Below are 22,533 nucleotides of genomic sequence, written 5' to 3' on the forward strand. Positions count from 1 at the left end.
TTTCTGAAAAAGATTAATTTTCAGATTAATACCTTTTAAATATTTAAACATCTATACCCTTCCCATCCCTCTTTTCCTCTAAGGTATACATATGGGCATGTAATTCTGTTTGCCTGTGTGGAATTTTATGGTTAAAACAGTGAAAACAACTAAGGGCCCTGTTTACTAAGCCATGCTATAGGCACGCTAGTGTTTTTAGAGTACTCTAATGCTAGACACCCATAGTAATATATGAGTGTTTCTAGCGTTAGCACACACTAAAAACGCTAACACACCTTAGTAAATGGAGCCTATATATAATACTTAGAGCTAACTACTAGTGACCCCTGCACCATTATATATAACAGCATTAAAAAAAATATATATATATATATCCTATATAATAATTCTCACCTCCAACAGGATGTGCTTGGGACCGTGCCTGCCGGAAGTGGTCTGCTAGGCAGGCACGCACTGACATCAGTGACAGACAATTTGGCAAAGCAAAACAATCTGAGTGCTGGCCATTAGGACACAGGGTTGATAGGAGAGTTTTAAAAGACTGAAGTAACCGAAAGTGTTAAATGGGGGGAGGGGGGAGTTCTGAACGACTGAAAGACATGAACATTTGGGAAAGGAAAACAATCTGAATGCTGGCCATTAGGACACAGGGTAGATAGGAGAGTTTTAAAAGACTGAAGGAAACGAAAGTGTTAAACTGGAGAAGGGGGGGGGGGAGTTGTGAATGACTGAAAGACATGCAAATTTGGGACAGGAAAACAATCTCAATGCTGGCCATTAGCACACAGGGTACATAGGACAGTTTTAAAAGACTGAAGGAACCAAAAGTGTTCGGGGGGAGGGGGGGCAAGTTCTGAATGAATGAATGAAAGAAATGAAAATTTACGAGAGGAACACAATCTGAATGCCGGGTATTTGTACACAGGGTAGATAGGACACTTTTTTAAAAAAATGAAGGACGTGAAAGTATTACATCTTGGGCGAGGGGTGAGGAGGAAAGCGGTGGGGTACCCGGATACTGGCCGTTAGGGCCACGGGGGTACACAGACTTTTGAAAGCCTTAAGGAACCCAAAGTGTGGGAAGGAGGAGGAAAAGGAGGGGAGGGAACGGGGTGAGGGGCTTTAGGAATAGGGGAGGGGGCCCTGTCACACACTCTCATTCTCACACACACACTGTCACACAGACAGCCTCACTCTGTCACACACCCGCACATTCACTCTGGCTCTCTCTCTCAAACATACACACTCCCAGGAAAACCTTGCTAGCGCCCGTTTCATTCGTTCCAGAAACGGGCCTTTTTTACTAGTGTGTATATATATATATATATATATATATATATATATGTGTGTGTGTGTGTGTATATATATACCGTATTTTTCAGACTATAAGACGCACCGGACCATAAGACGCACCTAGGTTTTAGAGGAGGGAAATAGGAAAAAAAAATTTTCCTTTTTCCCTCCTCTAAAACCTAGGTGCTCCGGTGCGTCTTGTCCGAGTTTTGGATCGCCGTCCCGTACTTACGCGATGCCATGTTCCGTGGTGGTCTAGTGATGTCGGGGCAGGAAAGAGCCCCCTCTTTCCTGCCCATCGCGCTGCTCTCCGTGCTCCTCACTGCTTCCTGACGGTCTCGGCGAGATTCAAAATGGCCGCCATTTTGAATATCGCCGAGACCGTCAGGAAGCAGTGAGGAGCACGGAGAGCAGCGCGATGGGCAGGAAAGAGGGGGCTCTTTCCTGCCCCGACGTCACTAGACCACCACGGAACATGGCATCGCGTAAGTACGGGACGGCGATCCAAAACTTGCTACCTTCGGACTATAAGACGCACCCCCCATTTTCCTCCCAAATTTTTGGGGAAAAAAGTGCGTCTTATAGTCCGAAAAATACGGTATATTTCACATTTACCATCCTTAGTGGAGTCCTAGTATTATCTCCCTTGAAGTGCAATGTTAAAGCCAGGGAGTTTTGTTTCAGGCTGAAACGGTACTTGGACTCCACTAAGGATGATAAATGTGATATATGGAGGCATATTTTCAAAGCATTTAGACTTAAAGTTACATAGTAACTAGGGGCGGGCAACGTAAAAGAATTGTAATTATGTTTAATCATGCGATTAATTTGGATTGACCACGGCATGCATTTTGGACATTTCCCTCGCCCTCTCCAACTGACTGATTCCTATTGAACACAGTCATCTCTCTCTTCCTCTCACCCTCTTTGTTTCTCTCATGCCCCCTTCACCAGGTTTTTCCATGCCCCCCAGCCTTCACCCAGATTCTCTCATGCCCCCCCTCACCAGCCTTCACACGGATTCTCTTATGCAGCCTTCACCCAGATTATCTCGTGACCCCTCCCCCCACAATTTACCTCAACAGCTCTGGCTCCAGATTTTCCCTTCTTTTGCGCTGCCTCTGTCCTTTTTCTTCCCCTACACAGCTGGGCTCTGCAGCTACATTAGCCGCACTGTGCAGGAAGTTGGGGAAGTCTAAGTACTTTGAAAATGAGCCCTAAACTTAAATTCTGGAGCTTTGACATATTCTTTTTTTTTTAATTCTGTGATGTAGGAATCCCTAGTAGGTAGCTCTATGTAAACATTTTGTATAGTTTTATTGGTTTTGTCAGTGATCATATTAAGACAGTTGCAAGTGCTCATCTGGCCTTTGTGAAGATATCTGTTTGTTATGGCCCATACTTGAAAATAGGGAAGAAATGGTATTACTAATTATTCTGCTGAACTGGTGCAAAGTGGATGTTGTCAGCAGTATTAGTAATAACACAAAGAGAAAAGAGAGGGTCCAAAGTGCACCAAGCAAAAGGCACAAGTGGACCTTCAGAAGCAGGACGATGAGAAATTCTTTATTATAAAGACCCAACACGGGCTGTGTTTCTGAACTCTTCGCCTGCATCAGGGGACACGAGTCTGCAGAATTCTTTGTGAGACAATGCAGATCTGCCACTAATATAGCATAAGGGTGTGATCCTGCTTCAAATATCAGTGTATGCGCTCAAAGAATGTATGATTGAAGTAAACACTGTGAGAATAAACGCTGTGAGAACAAAAAAAAAACATCAAAGAGTTGTTTGGTGGAGCATGGTTGAAGGAATTCTGACAAGGAAGGCTGATTCGCGTGCTTGCTCTGTAGTTCTAACGCCTGGGGCCTTAGGGGATCCTCTTCAAAAGTCAGCCAGTGATGGTGAGCTGTTCCTCCTTCCAACCCCTCCCCCTCCCCGGACCCTTTTTAATGGACACCCTTGAAACCATGTAAGAATCCTTATGCCTTCAAGCTTCCTGCCTGAGGTGTATTTTCCAAAATAGTCTGTTCAAGAAAGAAAGAAAGGCAGCAATTACCCAGAGAGGGATGCAGGGAGCAGGTATTGCCTAATGCTGTTATAAGCCCTGGGGAGCCCAAAAATGTGGTCCCCCCTCCCTTCCAACCTGATAAAACTAAAGAGCTGTTGGGTCGGTCAAAAATTGCTGTGCTAAATGCAGGCAATTCTACACTGCTGGATACACCCTAAAAGTAGTCTTGGCTGATCCATGATCTGGTGTTGGCCCACTCAGCATCTTTGGGGCAATTCAGTAACAGGGTGCCCAGAAATAGGTATCCAGCGAGCATGTGATAGGAGACAGATCCCCTCCCCTACTTCCTCTCTGAATTGAAGAGCGAGGACTTCTGAAACTGTTTCAAACCAAGTCCTGCCTCCTCTACGGTCCATCAGTCTACACTTGCCAACCTCTCAAGTACATATCAGAGGGTTGGAGTTTCTGGATTTTGAGAAATAGATTGCATAGTCCAGCCACTCCTTGATGTTTACTGTACTTAAAAGTGCAGTAAGCTCACCCTCAAGAGCATTTAGTACAACTTGTTCCCAGCCTGTATCTTGGTCTTCCGGGGTGTTCACTCAACTTGAATCTCATTTTCATTCTTCCTTGTCTTCCTGCTTGGGGGAAGGGATGTGGCAGCTATGCTATGCCATGCCATTTCATATGGTTGTTGTAGCCTGGAGTCATCTAGGCAGCAGGCACCTCTTGAGCAAATAAGCCTATATTTCTCCCCTTGCATGTACAACCATATAAAAAGCAAGTGTTCAATGTGTCTATCTGTTCATTGGTCTGCCTAGGAAACAAAGTGGTGACTCCTTTTCCCTCCTTGCTGCCAGTAGGTCTAGAAGATAACAATTGCATCATACTTTTGCTAATGCATGTCTGCCTAGCATGTTGCCTGGTGTGTTACCCTGGCCTGAGTGCAAATGGTCAATTGACCACCATGGGGCCATGTGTGTCAATAAAGTTTTAATTCTGCACCATCACTGAAGCTACGCTGTGGCTAAAGAGATGTTCAAAGCATTAATCCTGTTCAGTTCTCCTGCTTGCTGCATTCTCTAGCCCTTTATTTACATTTTGCACTCTATACGGTAAAACCCTCAATTTAACAGACTAAGTGGGGGGGAGGAAGTGTCAGTTAAATTGAAATATCCAAAAAATAATAAATATGCAAAACCAAAAATCCACCACAGATTAAATGCTATATTTTGAAGTGCAATACAATCAGTTTTAATTTTAAAACCCTCCCACAAATTTAACTATATTAGAGAATATATACATCATGCATTAAGAAATATATAAATAAATGACATTTGTTAACATTAATTAGTAATAGAGATTAAGCTTGTTTATTTCAATATATACTGGTGAGACAAGACCACTAAATTTTGTCCCTTAAATCCAAAATCTGTTAAATTGGGTCCATTAAATCAAGGCTTTATTGTGGGGATCTTTTACTAAAGCTTAGCTCAAGTTATCTGCAGCAGGGCCCATAGGAATAAAATAGACCTTGCTGTAGGTAATTCGAGCTAAGCTTTAGTAAAAGACCCCCTGTATTCTTTAATCAAGTATATTGAGTCCTTCTATTTCTTTTCCTTCCATTATAAGTCTAGGAAGATTTTTTAAGAAAATCCATTCTCAAAGAAAATAAAAAAAAAAGCACCAAGGGCTGTGCCAGCATAGGATAGTCAAGAGTCCTTTATTAGACCCGATACCACATATCAGTTGCAGAAATTGCAAAGCTTTTGCACTAATTTACTAGTCTTATAGGTCACCTTTCCCAGAAAAGACTAAAAAAAAACAGTTTACAGCAGAATATAATAAAATAAATTAAAACATCACATGGACAGAGGTCTGGCTCCTGATCCCAGCATCTTCCCATACAATGAATGCAAAGGCAATCCTCCTAAAACAGATGTGCTTAGCACAACCTATTGAAGTGGCGTTAACTGTTCAGCGTTATCTGCTAGTTTAACAATAATGCTTGTTCCTTGGGTAAGGTCACAAATAGTGTCAGTAGAAGAACTTGAACCTAGTTTGTAGCCCATTAATCTAGCTTCTAAGCCTGACAGAGGCAGACCGAATATTGGTTTTGGTTACAGTGCTGAAACCAGCCCCAAATCCTTTTTTTCTGCCAACTTTGGTTTTGGCCAAAAGATTACAGCCATGGTTTCATTTTCTGCCCAAACTGACCGTGTGCTTTCAATAGAAGCCAAAAATTTGTCTCCCTAACTCCTGCCCCCCTCAGGTCTATCTTATAATCCTTGGTGATCTAGGGTTGTAATCAGGGCAGGAGTGATCCCCAGTCGCTCCTGCTATGCTGGCCCTGCTCTCAAAATGGCTGCCATGACTTCTAGTGGCAATTTTGTGAAACTGCTGCAAGAGGTCATGGCAGCCATTTTGAGAGTAGAACTGACATGGACAAGAGCTACTGGGGATCATGAATATACCACTAGACCACCAAGGATTGTAAGGTAGTCGGGAGGGGGGGGGGTACACTCTGCTTTCTTTTCTGTGCGTGTAATACGATTGCAAGTAATGCAGTTATGATCTTGCATAGTAGTTTATATGGTAAATAGAGTGCTCCAAATAAGTGCTTTTGATACAAATGTTTAGCAGAAATTGAAGTCTGTAAGGGGCCCTTTTATAAAAGTGGCCTTAGTACATGTTTACTCATGTTATTCTCACATGCTAAGGCCATTTTTCTCCATTTTCAGCATTAATGGCCATGCATTAATTTTCCCATTAGGGTATGAGCACTTAGCTATCTATTTTGTAGGTTGTAGGAGTTCACACACTTAGCATGTGACAATGTAGCTGTGCTAACCAATTAGCACAGAGCATGCCTATTCTCCACCCCCGACCCAATAGTTTATTTTTTAGCACATGGGAAGCGCACACATGCAAAAATTACCGCAGAATGCCTCTGCACACCCCGCAGTAAACACTTTTTTGTTTTGCTGCAGGAAGCACACATTTGTGCTCACTGCAGCTTAGTAAAAGGGCTCCTAAATCTGGGATGATAAATTCCTTTGGAATTACCCTTGCTGTGGAGATATGACATCAGCTGTCACTCCAAATGTGGCACAAATTCAGCCACTGTAAAAGCAACTGTGGTTTTTAGTTTGTTTTCATTAGCTGAGGTCCATGTGTGTGGCGGCTATTTTGCTTGGAGATAATTTTAAAAAAGAAAGACCATATTTTATTATATATATTCTGGTTTGTATACTATTTGGGTAATTCTAAAGAATTCCTAGGCTCTGTTGGGTATGATGAAGATGCAGCGTTTTAATCAAACTTATGATGTGCAAAAGCTAGATTCGATAAGAAAGGAACCTGCAGTGATTGTTTTCAAGTATAAGTACTGGTTAGCTTAGTGTTAGTAGGGAAATATTACAATGAAATGAAATTAAATATCAGAAAATAATTTGAGAAATGTATTTCTCTTGTTTTTCTGACTCTTCCTACTTTCTTGCCTATCTGTGTGTTGCATCTTTGCTTTGCCCTTCACTGTCAATTGTAGTATTCTATTGCGTATTGTGTTGACATTGTAAGTAGTATACCGTGCCATGCTTTGTATTGGTTTTGAATGTTTTTGCTGCTGTGGTTGTCTTTTGCTCATGTTTGATCTGTTCTTGCTGTGCACCGCCTTGAGTGAATTCCTTCAAAAAGGTGGTAAATAAATCTAAATAAATATAGTCCTCACATTCAGTAACATCAGTGGACTTTTGTTTATTCCAGATAGTGCACCAGACTGATATAATGTCCGCAGTGTAGACCAGTGTCTGGAATCCTTTACCCTATTTTAATAAGAATCCATATCATGCTTGTCCTTAATCAGTTTTATAACTAAATATAAAACGGGGAACATCTCAATGCTACTTTCTCTTATTACTTGTACACAATTTGAGTAAGTATAAAAAGCAGTTAATCATGATTTTTATTAAACACATTCTCTCACAAACTTCTGTCTCAGAAGATATTTAACTACATCTGCATTGTCTTGGAAACCTAGTTGTCAGCCTGTGCTTGCACTTCCTGGAACTGCAGGGTAATAATCTCCTGTGGGTTTAACAGAGAACTGCCGGCTATAAACTCTGACAATCCCCATTGGGCCTCATTGGTTTACATTTACACAACCAATCTTTAGTTTTTTTCTTTAGTCTTCAGCTAAAACCAGGTTTGGCTGAAAGTGGTTAGACAGTTTTTAGGTTTCTGTCGGCCTCTAGTCTCTTGTCTCATAATAATTCAAGGTCAATTTCTCGATAGGAGACTAGGATAAAAATTAAACTAGCATAACATATTATTTATGGTATGTAACAAACCCAGAGGCCTGTGTTTCTATTGGCAGCTATGCAAGTATTATTAAATTTGCATCTTTCCCTCCCACTAGAATACTTTAACTGCATAAATTAGTGGTGCCCCCTTTGCTTCAAGAACTAATCAAGCACATGGTAATCATTTAATTAAGGGAAAGGGAAATGGGACTTGATATACTGCCTTTCTGTGGTATTTTGCAACTACATTCAAAGCGGTTTACATATATAGAGGTACTTATTTTGTACCTGGCGCAATGGAGGGTTAAGTGACTTGCCCACAGTCACAAGGAGCAGAGGAATAAAGAGTTAAGCTCATATCCCTTTATGCACTAAATTAACTGAACTTTCTCATGACCTTGTATTTGTGAAAAATTAATCATGCTAAGGTGTGTGTGTGTGGGGGGGGGGGGGGGGAAGAAATGGAAGGAACTAGGCTACAGTACCAATTTTGCATCACAGGGCCAGTGCACTAGCCTCTTTGTTAACCCCTTCAACACAAAAAAAGACCTCCCCTAGGATGCTGATTAACCCAGGTCTCCATAAGAAATGAGCAGCCCATGCAGACCCCAACCCTACTTCTCACCCAGATCAACTGCAAGTTTGCTCAGAGATTCTCAAAGTCGCCTTGATTCCCCCCATCTCCACTTTTTCTTCTTGATGCTCAGTATGTAGAAAGAGAGCAAAGTGTTTATATCTTGCTTGCAAAATTGCATTCCCTCTTCAACACCTCATGTGTTGTCCACATGCAGGTTAAAATTTAAAATATCACTGAGCTTTTGCCATTTTGATAGTGGTAGGCGAAAGAGGTAGGAGGTAAGCATCTCTTCTCCGAACAGAAAGAAAAGTAGAAGCAGTTCAGAAAGGTCTCGCATCTTATTACTGGCAGCCCAAATTTGGATTGTGAATTTCAGGGAGATGGGCATTAAAAGAGAAGCAACATTTATGGCAGGGCTTCCCAAACTGTGGGTCGCACACTCCGCATTTGAGGTCGCAACCTTGGCTGAAATTAAATAGGCACATCATTCTGTGGTTCAGATTGGGGGTCAGTGGGGATACTAGGCCACCAGGGCCGTGCTGTTTGGGGTCTGGTGGTCCCATGGACCTCCAGCCCCTGTGTTTGACAGATCAGGTCTTTCGACAGCCCAGACCTGTTTCAGCATTATTTTTGGAGCGTTGTTTGGAACAGCATGGGGCTTTTGATCATCTGGGCATTAGTAAGGTGCATAAATGTGCAGGAGCCTTGCTTGTATTGGAAGCCAGTATAATTTGAGGCCCCAGTGCATCCTTAAACAGGGGTAAAATGGCTGATTTTTCTATTTTATGATATGAATGTATGTCGTCTATTATGTATGTTTTTAATGTAAGCTGTATAGAACTGTGAAAATGATGGTATATAAAAGAGAAAAAAATGAAACAATTCCCTAGCGTGTAATATAGAAAACTCTTCTCTCCAGGCCAAAAATGGCATAAATCGTGAAAAATGCACATGGAATGGACATAAGGAAAGCACTGCTACCAAATCTAGTGCACCTAGAACATGAAAAAAATTATTTCTTTAAAAAAAAAAAAAAAAAAGCTTATAAAGTAGCCTAAAATTCTGCATATGTTCTTCCCCCTTTGGCTGTTATTAGGATTGTTACTTTACCTCACGTTGAATGAGAAGGCAGATTCAATCTTGGTTTTGCCTAGCCCTTCTTTCCTCTTCTTACCCCTCTTCAATACCACACATTGAGTTATTTTCATAGGGAAATTAATGGAAAAACTACAACTGCAACTCTATACATGATTGGTTCAGCCCATTTGATTCATATGGCGGAAGTGGCAATCTTACAGTATAGTTCACCTGTCTGTTCCCCACATATTCAGCACTAGGCACTTATCTCCTCCCAGCCATGTCCTTGTTAGAAGGTTATCTATAATATTTTTAAGCATAAGAGACAAATATCACATAAGACAAATGAAAATGGTATTATTTGGAATTATAGGAATATTTTATTTATTTGGATTTTGCTCACACCTTTTCAGTAGTAGCTCAAGGTGAGTTACATTCAGATACACTGGTTATTTCCCTGTCCCTGGAGGGCTCACAATTTAAATTGGTACCTGAGACAACAGAGGGTTAACTGACTTTCCCAAGATCACAAGGAGCAGCAGTAGGATTTGAACTAGCTATCTCTGGATGTCAAGCCCGGTACTGTAACCACTAGGCCAGTGCCGTAGTGAGGGCTAATGGTACCCGAGGCGGGTAACCTGTTCTGGGACAGAAAGAGCAGGAACCAGCGGGGCCGGCACCCCCCGAGCGCGTGCACCCGGGGCGGACCGCCTCTCCCGCCCCCCCTCTTCCTACGCCACTGCACTAGGCCACTTCTTCACGCCACTTTGGTTGTCAATAAGCCAGATATTTTCAAAATATACTGAAGTGTTGCTAAATGTATTCATGTTACTGTTTTATCAGCAGTTTAAAGATAGTTTTGCCAGCCAGAACATCATGGCAAATATCTGTACATGTTTACCTGGTGAGCATAATATTTGTTTTGCAGCCTTAATAAACTGCCTATGTTCCCTGGAGGTTGATGTTGCTGAGTGAGGCAACAGTTACATAATATGTTGCTGGCAGAAACTGTTTGTCACTATTTGTCTTGAATGTAAAAGATCCAAAATAGTTTCTGATTCAGCTGCAAATTTTCAACTAGAGGGGGGTGCAATACACCCAGCATTGATTTTGCCCTTGGGGAGTTTATAACAGAAAATTGTTAAATAGCATTTGCTAGAAAAGCAGATGTTCAGCTGAAAAAGAAGGTAATTCACAGTCTGCACAAGAGTAGACTATTCATAGCTCTCATTTCAGCCACAGACCTGCCTTTATAGGCAGATCAAAAGCCCCGCGCTGTTCCAAACAGCGCTCTAAAATAGCGCTGGAACAGCACAGGGCACTATTAGACCTATGATCCGAGATAATGCATGCAAATTTAAGCAGCGCAATTATCTCTGATTATGGGATAGAAGTTTGGGAGAATTGTGCCTGAGCGTGCGCTCAGCACAATCCTCCCGCACTTGTTTGACAGGTCTGGGCTGGAGACCAATGAAAAGAGAAGGATGCCCATCTTTAAATCAGAAGATGGACGTCCTCAACTGCCCTGTTGCAGGGACGGCCAAATTTCAAGGGGGTGTCGGAGGTATAGCGACAGGGCAGTTCAGGACATCCAAAATTTGGACGGTCCGGTAATGGGCAGTTAAGGATGTCCAAAATTGGATGTTCCTATGAGATAGATGTCTTTCTCATAGAAACATCCAATTTTGGACGTCCTTAACTGCCTATTACTGGACCGTCCAAAATTTGGATGTCCTCAACTGCCCTCACTTGCAGGTTTGCTGTAGGGGGGAATGGGGGCCTGCCAGCATGCAAATGCATGCTGGACAGGGCTCACCATTCCTCCCCAATGATCGGGAAACCCGAACACCAGCTAGGAGCTGGCATAGGGTTTGTCTCGGCCAGTGACCCAATCTTTGGCGTGCTGGATGCTGATCATTGGGGACGAATGCATTAAGTGCTGATTAGGATGCATTTGCAGGCTACTTGTGCTAAGAGACCTGTTTAGCATGCATTTGCATGCTACTTGCGCTAAGAGCCCTTGAGCGCATTGTTTCACACGCTCAAGGGCTCTGATCATGGGGTGGTAGCAAACGCCGGCGCTAGTATGGTGCTAACAGCCTCTAGCGCCGGCGTTTGCTTTTGATCATCTGCCTGCTAATGACTGATTCAACCAGATCATGCCAGTTGTTTATATTAAGCAAATAAGTACACTTGTTCACTCCATCTCCACGCCTCACTCTAGTCTTCACACCTCAGCTCAGCTGTGCTTGATGCACAACACTTGAGCACATATGCCATTCACAATCTAGAACAACTACCTAATACTCATGGCTAACAGTGCACCTATATTTGCATATCATTAGCATTGAGAATTGTTCTGGCGCACTGTGTCTGTACTATTTCTCCGGCGCTATTCAGTATAACTCCTGAGTTTTGAGCATCAGGGCTTGAAAGTACTAATGCAGACAAACAAAACCCGACAGGAGCATAGTGACCTGGAAACGTGCCCTATGCAGCACACTCCCAACTGCTCCCACCCTGCCCACAAGAATACAACCGAAGAAGGGAGGCTATTACACAGAGAACAATTTTGGCACCACCTCCCTTGTACTCCGTGTGGCTGCAGCAGCTATACAGTGCTAGCTATGGCCCTGTCCTAAGATCAAAGAGAATCCACATGCGTGGAGAACTCAAGAAATCCCACGGAGAAGCTCAAACAAGGAGGAAAGTGGGAATGAAAACCAGGATTTCCAAAGCCAGGACGACAGAAGTACTGAAGTGAAGCAATATTTATTGAAGATCAAAATGACTCAACACAACGTTGTGTTTCGGCCAGAAGGCCTGCATCAGGAGTCTATGAATTAAAATAAAAATAAAATTAAACAAAAATAAAAACACAAAAAACATAACTTATAGACATATGAAATTGAACAATGATATACAGTGTAAGTGTATATATTATACGTTGTGTAGTAAAAACATATATGCAACACAAAAGTATTGATCAATTACAATAAAACATTCACAATATAGAGTATGTTAGAATGATACCTAGCTACCAAAAGTATCAAAACCACAATACAATGTGTGAAAGGACAACGTGATGATGTGATGAAAAAATTACCATTAAAATTATCATAAAATATAACCTTGATTGATTATGTGGTAGAAAAATAAGGGTTGTGTGTGTATGACACGGAGAAGTTAGATCTAAAAAGGCTTTTCTTCTTGTACAATGCAAAGACAGATGTAAATACTCAAAACTGATATATTTCATTCACTAAACTGAAAATCAAATCATCTTTTCTACCTTTGTTGTCAGGTGATTTCATTTTTCTAAATTACCTTGTTCCCAGTCTCTGCTTGCTCTTCCCTCTGTCTGTTTCCCCCCATACTCCCAGGCAGGAAAATCCTACCAGCTTTGAGCTGGTATTATTTTCCATGAATAACTCAATTTGTGGAGGTCAACACTAGCTGCGTTATTCGATTTGCATAATAATAATAAAGGGGTCAGTATTCAAAAGGGTTTAGCCAGGCAGGAAAGGCTCCTGCCCAGTTAAACCCTGCAGAGCTGGCCATCCGGCAATATTCAACAGCACTTAAAAGGGTAGTGCTGCTGAATATTGTTTGAGACAACCCAGGCACTGTCTGGATAGTGCTGGGAAGGTTCAAGAGTGGAGCTACAGAAGTCCTTCAGTGCAAGGCCCAGGGGGCCAGTGACAACCCCCAGAGCCCTCTGGGTTGGCCTGCGTTGTCTTTTTTTTTTTCTGCTACTCTGCCTCTCTACCCAGGCTCAGGACAGAATGGGGAAAGTGGATGGGGAGAAGAGCCGCATGCTTGAAGGACATGGCATTTCTCAACAGACAAAAAAGAATGCATTCGGAAATGCTCACAAACTTGAAGATATCCCCAATACAGTTTGAAAGTGGGTTGGTGGGGATGGAGGTCATTGACACACACTGATCAACAGTGTCATGGCCCTGCATGGGAAGATATTTGGTGGCTCTCCTTCAGCTCATTAGAATCCAAAGTGGCCCTAGCTTAAAAATGAATAAAGACAACACTGCACTAGAGTAATGGACTAACACCTTTTAATGTGTCTTATTTTGTCATATGTTCCGTTTCATGCAATGGGAACTACTTAATAATGCATATCAATGGCATTACCAAACATTAATATGTTAACACACATCAGAAACTCAACCTATATATTTGAAATTGGAGAGAAGACTGGCATTTTTTAAACTAATATTACCAGCTTACATTAAATGCCAGTGTTTTGCTGAACTTTACAAATAAAAGTTTAAAGGTTGCAATCTCATATCAAAGTGTAATGCCAAATTCTGCCTACATCAAATTGATGTTTGTTTTTGCTTTACGCAGCACTAATTCATTTTCTACATTTTTAAAGGTTTTTCCTGTGGGGAAAAAAAGTTTTGATTTTTATTTAAACTTTTTCTTAAAGGCCCTTTTACTAAGCTGCACTCAAAAATAGCCAGTGCTATTTGTAGTGCATGAGTTTTCCATTTGCTGCAGCCACTCTTAGCATGATGGTAATATGGCTGTATTCGTACACTTTCCTGTAATGCCCTGCACTAATTTCCCAATTAGCATGTGGCTGTTACTGTGAGAGCCCTTACTGCCACCTATTTACTAAGCGGTAAGGGCTCCTGCACTACTGTGCTAATCGGGCAGCACACGGCAATGTACTGTGCTACCTGATTCGTTAAGGACACGCCTACTTTCCGCACATAGACACGCCTCCTACACCAAAAAAATACAACTTTTTTAGCACGAGAGTAGCGCATCCCGCAGCAGTTATTTTTGGCACATGGTAGTGCCTACTGTGGCTTAGTAAAAGGGCCCCATAAACTCTTAAATGTGAGTGGAGGAGTAGCCTAGTGGTTAGTGCAGTGGACTTTGATCCTGGGGAACTGAGTTCAATTCCCACTGCAGCTCCTTGTTACTCTGGGCAAGTCACTTAACCCTCCATTGCCTCTGGTACAAAATAAGTACCTGAATATATGTAAACTGCTTTGAATGTAGGTGCAAACACCTCAGAAAGGTGGTATATCAAGTCCCATTTCCCTTTCCCTTAAATAGCAAAAACAAATCTCAAGTTGAAAAAAATCAGAAAGAATCAAAATGGTAATTTATACAAGGAACATTGCTACTTCTTATGTATTATCCCATCTACAGATCAGTCATTAAAGGAAGAACACAGAGCACAAAAAAATAGAATGCAGATTTATAAGTTTCACTCAATGAGGTCAAACTCTTCTGAATGTAGACGTGGTTTATAGAATACCACTAGGCATGTGAATTGGACACACCTAGATTTTAGTCACCATATAAAGAATCCAGCCCTTAACGCCTGCTTTACCATGTGTTAATTGCTAGCGCAGAGCAATTGTTAAGGGACTTTGTGGAATTTTCACAAGTTAACATGCAGGCGTTAAATAGCACAACAATGAATGCACCTTGTATTTTTTTTAATGCATTTATAGGCTCACAATCAACACAATTGATCAAGAAATGCACACATAGCAAGAACAAAAACCAAAAAAATAATAAAATAAAAGGAAAAAAAAAGCAAGGGGGAGTGGGGATAAAACCTGTTAGACTCATCCGTAATCTAAACAGAAATAAATTGTGTTAATTGCTATACATTTAAGAGAAGGAGAGACAATAAACTAGGAGCATGATATAAAAGAGAAAGAAAAGAAAAATAAGGAAAAATTATAGGAACTATATCAGCCTAAATATAGTGAAAGCTAAACCCTCAACTGAGGCAAGACAAACCAAAAGAGAGGACCCTAGGTCACTTAAGGAAATACTACTTAGAATCTAAAACGCAACAATTACAAGAAAATCTAACCAGAACTTCCCTGTACAATGAGCTCTGTAGCAAAATATCCCCAGAATTTTGGCTATGAACTTTTTCAAAGGAGTCTAGTGAAACCACATTGGAATCCTTTTACTAAATCATGCTAAGCATGTACCCCCAGATTCTATGTATGGCATGCCAAGTAGCACATGCAAATTTGTGTGCATGGCCAATTTGCTGTAAATAATGAGCACAGGTTATGCACCATGGAACAGGGCCAAAGGGCAAAAACTGATAAGCATGTGAACCAGAACTCATGATCTGATAAGACATTCTTGTGTGCAAGCAGGCATGAGAAAGGAATAATTATGAATAGACAAAAAAATGTGGTTTAGCAACAGAGGGGAAACAGATGGTGAGAAAAGAAAGCAAGATGATCTCTGAGGAAGATAACGTGCTGAAGTTATGTTAAGCATTGTTTAAAGAAAAGATATATAAGCAGCTGTATTAGAACATTACTTTGGAGAGTCAGTTTCAGATAGTACTTATGTATAGCAGAGCTGTTCTCCCATGAGAAACTATTAATTGTATCTGTATTTGGTAAGTAAAAAAAAATGCTTTTCTCATGCATGGCCTTGGTCTTTTACCACTCCAAATTGTGGGTAGCTGGTACATAATAATTTGGGGTGGTGGTAAAAAGACTAAAAATAACATTACGTATGCTACTAAATTAACAAGCCAATTAGTCTTGATAATTGGGTGATAATGACCAATCATCAACATTAATTGGGCATAACTGGAATTTATGCACACTTCTTTTTAAGCATATTTTAAAAAGCAATGCATGGAAATTCCCATGCACGCAGCCAAAAAAGGAGCACAGTCATGGGAGGAGTGTGGGCTTGTCAGGGCCATCAACCACACCTATGCTCATGGTTATAAAATTTGGAAAAGAACGCCAAGATTTAGGTGCTGGCATTTACACCAGCTTTTTACTGATTTAAATGGCTGTTCAAAAATCTAGGAATGTCCACCCGGCCTATGCGCTATTCTATAAAATGCTTCTGAATGTAGAAGTGACTTATAGAATACCGCTAGGAATGTGAATCCGACACACCTAGATTTTAGTCACCGTATAAAGAATCTGGCCCTTAACACCTGGTTTACCATGTGTTAATTGCTAGTGCGGAGCCACATTAAGGGACTCTGTGGAATTTTCACAAGTTAACATGTAGGCGTTAAATGCTTTTTGTATCAGAGGGTGTGGCATGGGCAGAGAGGGAGTGTGGAAGGCATTTGATAGTTACTGCACTGCACTTACCGCATTCTATAAGTGGCGCCTGAAAAATCAGCACTGAAAATATTTCCACCTAGGTGTGTTTTGTAAACCGCGCCTAGATTTAGGTGCAGTTTATAGAACACGCCTAGCTGGTTTATAGAATAAGCCAGCAACCACGCCTGCGCCTAACTCTAGGCATGTCCATTTCCACCCTTATTTATTTATTTATTTGTTACATTTGTACCCCACATTATCCCACCTATTTGCAGGCTCAATGTGGCTTACATAATACTGTAAGGTGATAGCTACCTATGGTGAAGAAACAAATACAGAGTGAGGTTGATTTTCAATGAAATAGGTATATACAGACACATTAGGGAATCATAGAGAGGGAAGTTATGTAAAGTTCATAGTGTTCATTACAAGTTTAGGTATCTTTATGTTGCTGGGTTCAGGTACTTAAGTTGGGCCAATGGGATATGCCTTTTCGAATTTAGTGATTTCCGGAAGTTGAGGTGGTCGTACGTAGTTTTCACAGCTTTTGGAAGTGCATTTCAGAGTTGTGTGCTTATATATGAGAAACTGGATCCATGAATAGATTTGTATTTGAGTCCTTTGCAACTAGGGTGGCGGAGATTTAAGTAAGTACATGATGAACTGATTGAGTTTCTGGTTGGCAGGTCTATGAGGTCAGACATATATCCTGGGGCATCACCATAGATAATTTTATGGACTAAGGTACAGATTTTAAAAGTAATACATTCTTTGATTGAGAGCCAAAGTAATTTTTCACGAAGGGGTTTGGCACTTTCGAATTGCGATCTTCCAAATACAAGCCTGGCTGCCGTGTTTTGAGCGGTCTGAAGCTTCTTTGCATCTGGCATCCCTTATAGGGGAGCCTGGGACTCTTCTACACTGCCTTGGCAATAGGACCCCTGGCTTTGCTTGGTGTCCGTTGCAGCCTGCCTGTTCCTGCTCCAGGGCCTGTCTTCTGCCTGTCTGACCCTGTTCCTGTGCTTGTCTCCAGCCTGCCTGCCTGCTTAAGTTCCAGTACATCTCCCCAGCCTGCCAGTCCTTGCTTCAGCCCATGTCTCCCTGCCTGCCTGTCCTTGTTTCTATTCCCTTTCCTAGGCAGACTTCTCGGCTTCAACCTTGGCATGTCTTCAACTCCTCAGATCACTGCCTGTTCTGACCTCCAGGATAGCCTGAACTTTCTTGACCCTCCTCAGAAGCATTGCTGGTATCCAGACCAGCTTGTCTGCTGAGGCCTTGGTTACAGTTCTTCTCTACTGGTGTACCTCTGAACTTGGCCCACTCAGATCCTATCCTGGGTGTGACTTGCCTGCCACCAGTCAGGGCCTACCTAGCCTCTTGGTTAGCCAGCCAACGTGAACTTAGCTGTGGCTCAAGGGCTCACAGCCAAGCTCTTGTGGTGGCTCACCCTGCTTGGCCGCAGCAGTAAAATAAGCATTTTTCTATTATTTGCAGATGGTGGGCTAATGTTGGCATTAACATGTGGCAACTGCAAATAATTAATTTGACAGCACTTGCTGCCTCCTATTTAGGAGGTACTAAGGAGTGGCCTAGTGGTTAGGGTGGTGGACTTTGGTCCTGGGGAACTGAGGAACTGAGTTCAATTCCCACTTCAGGCACAGGCAGCTCCTTGTGACTCTGGGCAAGTCACTTAACCCTCCATTGCCCCATGTAAGCCGCATTAAGCCTGCCATGAGTGGGAATGCGCGGGGTACAAATGTAACAAAAAAAAAAAAAAAAGTTAACCCCATGTTAACCAGTTAGCAGGTGGTATTGTAAGCACTCTAGCTGAGTAACTACCACACCTATTCGCTGCCCATGTCACACCCCCTCCAAAAAATAAATAGCATGCAATTAGTGTGCACAAACATAGAAATTACCACAGGATGCTTTAGTGCATCTTGCAATAATAAGCCTTTAGTGGCATGCTAACCCTGTATTAGGGCTTAGCGCACCTTAGCAAAAGGGCCCCAAAATCATATGTGTTGAAAGCAAAATCATATGTGTTATCATAAATAACCCAAACTATTTGCCATTTAAGCATTTGAGGATACCTTTACACAATTTATGTTATTTAGTGCATGAATTGTATTATGGGCCACATAGGAAGAGCTCCACAAGAGTTGAAAGAAGTAAAGAGAGAGCCAAAAAGCAACTGTAGTCTATGGTATGCACCAGAAATTTCAATGTGCAGGATTTATGAACCTCCAGGTTATTATTTGCTAAGAATGTGAATTTGCTAGCATGTATTTGGATCATTAGCAATCACTGAACATCAAGTCAATTAGGGATCATTTAACTAAAGGATGTTAAACCCTTAATACACAGTTAATGCACGCCAACTGGCTACCACCAAATACATTAAAATGTTATGTGGTATTTTGCCTGTTAATGCACGCATCCCCCCGTACATTACCTATTTTTTGGAAATAGTATTAAGAGGGGAGAGTCATGGGCGGAGAGTGGGCATTCCTGTCTTATCAAGCTAGTATATAAGGATTAACACATGCTAACTGGATAACACAGGGTTAATGTAGGAGTGCTTACTGCCTCCTATTTAAGAGCTGTGAAATGCTCATGCATTTATTTCTTGTAGGTACTGTGCAATGACATTAGTTCAGAACCTGCAAAAAAAAAAAAAAAAAAAGAAATGCCCTACAAAGTGCCATGCTCTGGGCTTAGCACATGGGAAAGTCCCCAAATGAACTTTAATTTTATTCTTTAATGTTGTATTATTTGTTTCTGTCTTTTTATTGTAAATGAATTAGTAAACATAGTAAACACTTTCTTTAAAGTATAGCTGGTATTGTTTGCAAACAGTAGGTGGCGCCATTGGACAAAGTGTGCAGGAAGAGAATCCGTGATCTGGAACATCACTCCATCCATTAGCATTCGGTAGCTCCAAGTGGTTCCTTTAATCAAATAAGGGGGGTGATTAATTTGACTGGTAAACATGGCTGCCAGATTCTTTTGACCTGGATCGACCACTGTTGGAAACAGGATACTGGGCTAGATGGACCATTGGTCTGACCCAGTATGGTTATTCTTATGTTCCTATAAGTCATATTAGTAAATATAGGTGTCTATGGATGACAAAGTGCTCTAAAATTAGTTTTAACTTTGTCTCAGTTGCTCAGAGATTGAGGTTTAATAGGTTTACAGTGTTCAATTGTATTAAACAATTGATAGGCTCATACAAATGACACAGACCCAGGGCTGCTGAGAGGGAGGGCAAGCCTCAAATGGGGGCCCAGTGCTGGGGTCTCTCTCTCTCCTGCTCCTGCCGGGACCCAAGTGATCACGTCCCAACAGGAGCAGGAGAGAGAAAACTCCGGCGTAGCGGCCGGGCTCCATTTGGAGGCTGGGGAGGACCCGGAGGAGCAACTCCAGTGCTGCCCCAAGAGAAAAAGCAGGTACGGGGCAGGGAATCGGCAGAACAGCAGCGCTGGAAAATGACTTCTGCTGGTGGGGCCTCAGGATCCCCGCCAGCCACTAAGGTATTTTGCAGCAGCGCTGGGGGGGGGGGGGGGGGGGGGGGCAGCGACAGCAGCCCGGTGCAGTCTCTCGGCAGCCCTGACCAGATCTATCAGCAGTTTTCATAATATTTACAAGAAGATTTTAAAACCTAGTTTCTTTCCATTTTGTTTCCATAATATTGATCACAAAGGGACGTTTACTAAAGTGTGCTAGGCAATTATTGTGGGATTTAGTGCATGGCTAGCCATTAACATAGGCCAACGCTAACAGCTATCAAGTGCCAAAAACAGCCAGCGTGCTCAAAATCTTGTACTAATTGTGTCGAGACTGGATGGAGATTGGGCATGGAGCACATGTGCTCATTGCAAATGAAAGTACATGGTAACATTTCTGTGTGGGAACTGCAGGGAACATTCTATGCATGCCCTCTTGACAGGAGGTAATTCTATAAAATTCACTTAAAAATCGACACCTACGGGGAGAGGATCCCATAGCGGGGGTGTCCGGAGAAGCGGGCTCCCCGCCGTGAGAGGAAGCCTCCCTGTCTCACGTTGATCCCTCCCTGCCCAGCGTAGAAAGCGGCCCTGGTGGGAAACCCCACTGACTCCAAAGATGTGTCGGGAGAGACATCCGGTGAGGACCCAGGCACGCAACAAGCGACGCGAAAAACTGAAGGAAGTTTGGAGCAATCCTCTGATATAATAATGGATAGAGCTACAATGATTATCTCTCTTGTTTTTGAGCAGGACTATAAAACTATCTTAAGACTCTATTTCAGAAATTATAAAGCTCAATTTTGTGGTTCCAAAGTCTGGATATACCCTGACGTGACTAAATAAACACAACAAAAAAGGAAGATGTTTCTTGTTTTGAAACAAAAGACAATAGACATTGGGAGTTCCTTTTTTCTTGCATATCCTTGCAAATGTGTAGTAAAATTAGGTCAAACTAAATATACTTTCTTTTCACCGGAACAACTGAAATCGTTTCTAGAATTTAAACAACTGAAATAATGTATAACTTGGAGATTAAGCAGCCTTAACTTACAGTTTTAACATTACCTATTGGAATACTTCTCTAATTCATTACTCCCCCCCCCCCCCCCTTCTCCTTTTGGGGTCTAAGAAAGGAAATATATATTTTGCCTAAGGAATGATTTAACTCTTTCTTTTTCTTCTTAATTTTTCTTTATGTTATGTTTAAAGACGAGTGATTAGAGCATTATTGTATTATTATATGCCTGTATTTCTGTTACAAGGATATCCTTGTTAATTATAATTTAAAATAATAAATAAAGATTAAAAAAAATTGACACCTAAAGTTTGGGCACTATGGTGCTGGGAAAAATTTGCACTCAGCACTGTTCTATTAAGGGCACTGCGGGCTGAGCATTTTTATTATAGAATAGCACTTAGTATATTTTCTAGCCCCCCCCCCCAACTTTGGGCGCGAGGACTTACATCAACTGAAACCTGGTGTAAATTCTGACGCAGAACTTGGGTGCACAGCCACCCAATTCTGGAACACTGCGCATCATTCCTTGGAATGCTTCTGATCCGCTCATGCCCCTCCCATAGCCATGCCTTCTTTTGGGTTGCGCTAAAGAGGATTTTGGAGTGGATCTTTATAGAATTGCTTGCAGCCAGATCTGCGCCACAAATCCAAATTAGAGCCAACTAATTAATAATTGATTGATTGTTAACAGCCAATTTTTGATTGTTAATGGCTCATTAATTTATTTGAATGTGGATCTCGGGATCGCATGCAATTTTGGGTGCCATTTATAGAATCTGGGAGTAAGTGTTAATTCTGTAGCAACAATTATGAATTTCATTGCGGTTACAGAATACTAGCGTAAGTATGTGCCAAAATTTAGGCACCCAATAAAAAATAAGAAGAAACTTTATTTCAATTCAATAAACACTAACAAATGACTTGAATAAATATAAGTGCTCAGAATGATTGTGTGGTCCCTGTTAAATTAATATCAAAAAAATGACAAAAAAAGCTGATCACACTAGGCTCTATCACCGCACCATAAAATTGTTATTCTGATTCATTATACATCACAAATATCTAACATAAAAAAGAAAATTACAGTACTTAGTTTGACTGAGCCAAGAAGATGGATATATAAAATGTTCAACTTCAGGCAGTTCAGCTTGTTTTCAAGGGCCATGTCAATCAAGTAAAAATAAGTGTCCATAGTCACAGTCCCAGTAAAATCTATCACACCATGAAGATAAAATCCAAAATGTGCAAATCCAATGTGTAACAAGGTTGCCACCTCTCAAACCAAAATATTCCAAAATCAGAAAGAACCAGGCACACCCATTAAAGGGGGGCCGACCACAACCGGGCTGAAGGCCAGCAAAGACAGAAGTGTGGGGGAGGGTACAGGGAGGGCCTAGCTAGAGAGCAGAGGTAGTAGTGGGAGGGAAACAAGGGGTAGCAAGGGGAGGGGGCAGGAAAAAGGGGAGGAGCAAGGGAGGAGGAGAGAGGAATTTGAACTGCACAGGAAGTCCTTTTGAATTTGGAAGCAGGAGAAGAGCAACCCTGGGCAGCAGCTCCTGAAATTTTTACAGGCACATGTTTTGTGTCTGCCCTGGGCAGAGCTTGTGCAGAGTACAGCCAAAGAAGCTCTTACAGCAGAGCACGATATTCCAGCAAATTGAG

The sequence above is a fragment of the Microcaecilia unicolor genome, chromosome 10 (genome assembly GCF_901765095.1).
Source record: "Microcaecilia unicolor chromosome 10, aMicUni1.1, whole genome shotgun sequence".
Taxonomy (NCBI): Eukaryota; Metazoa; Chordata; class Amphibia; order Gymnophiona; family Siphonopidae; genus Microcaecilia; species Microcaecilia unicolor.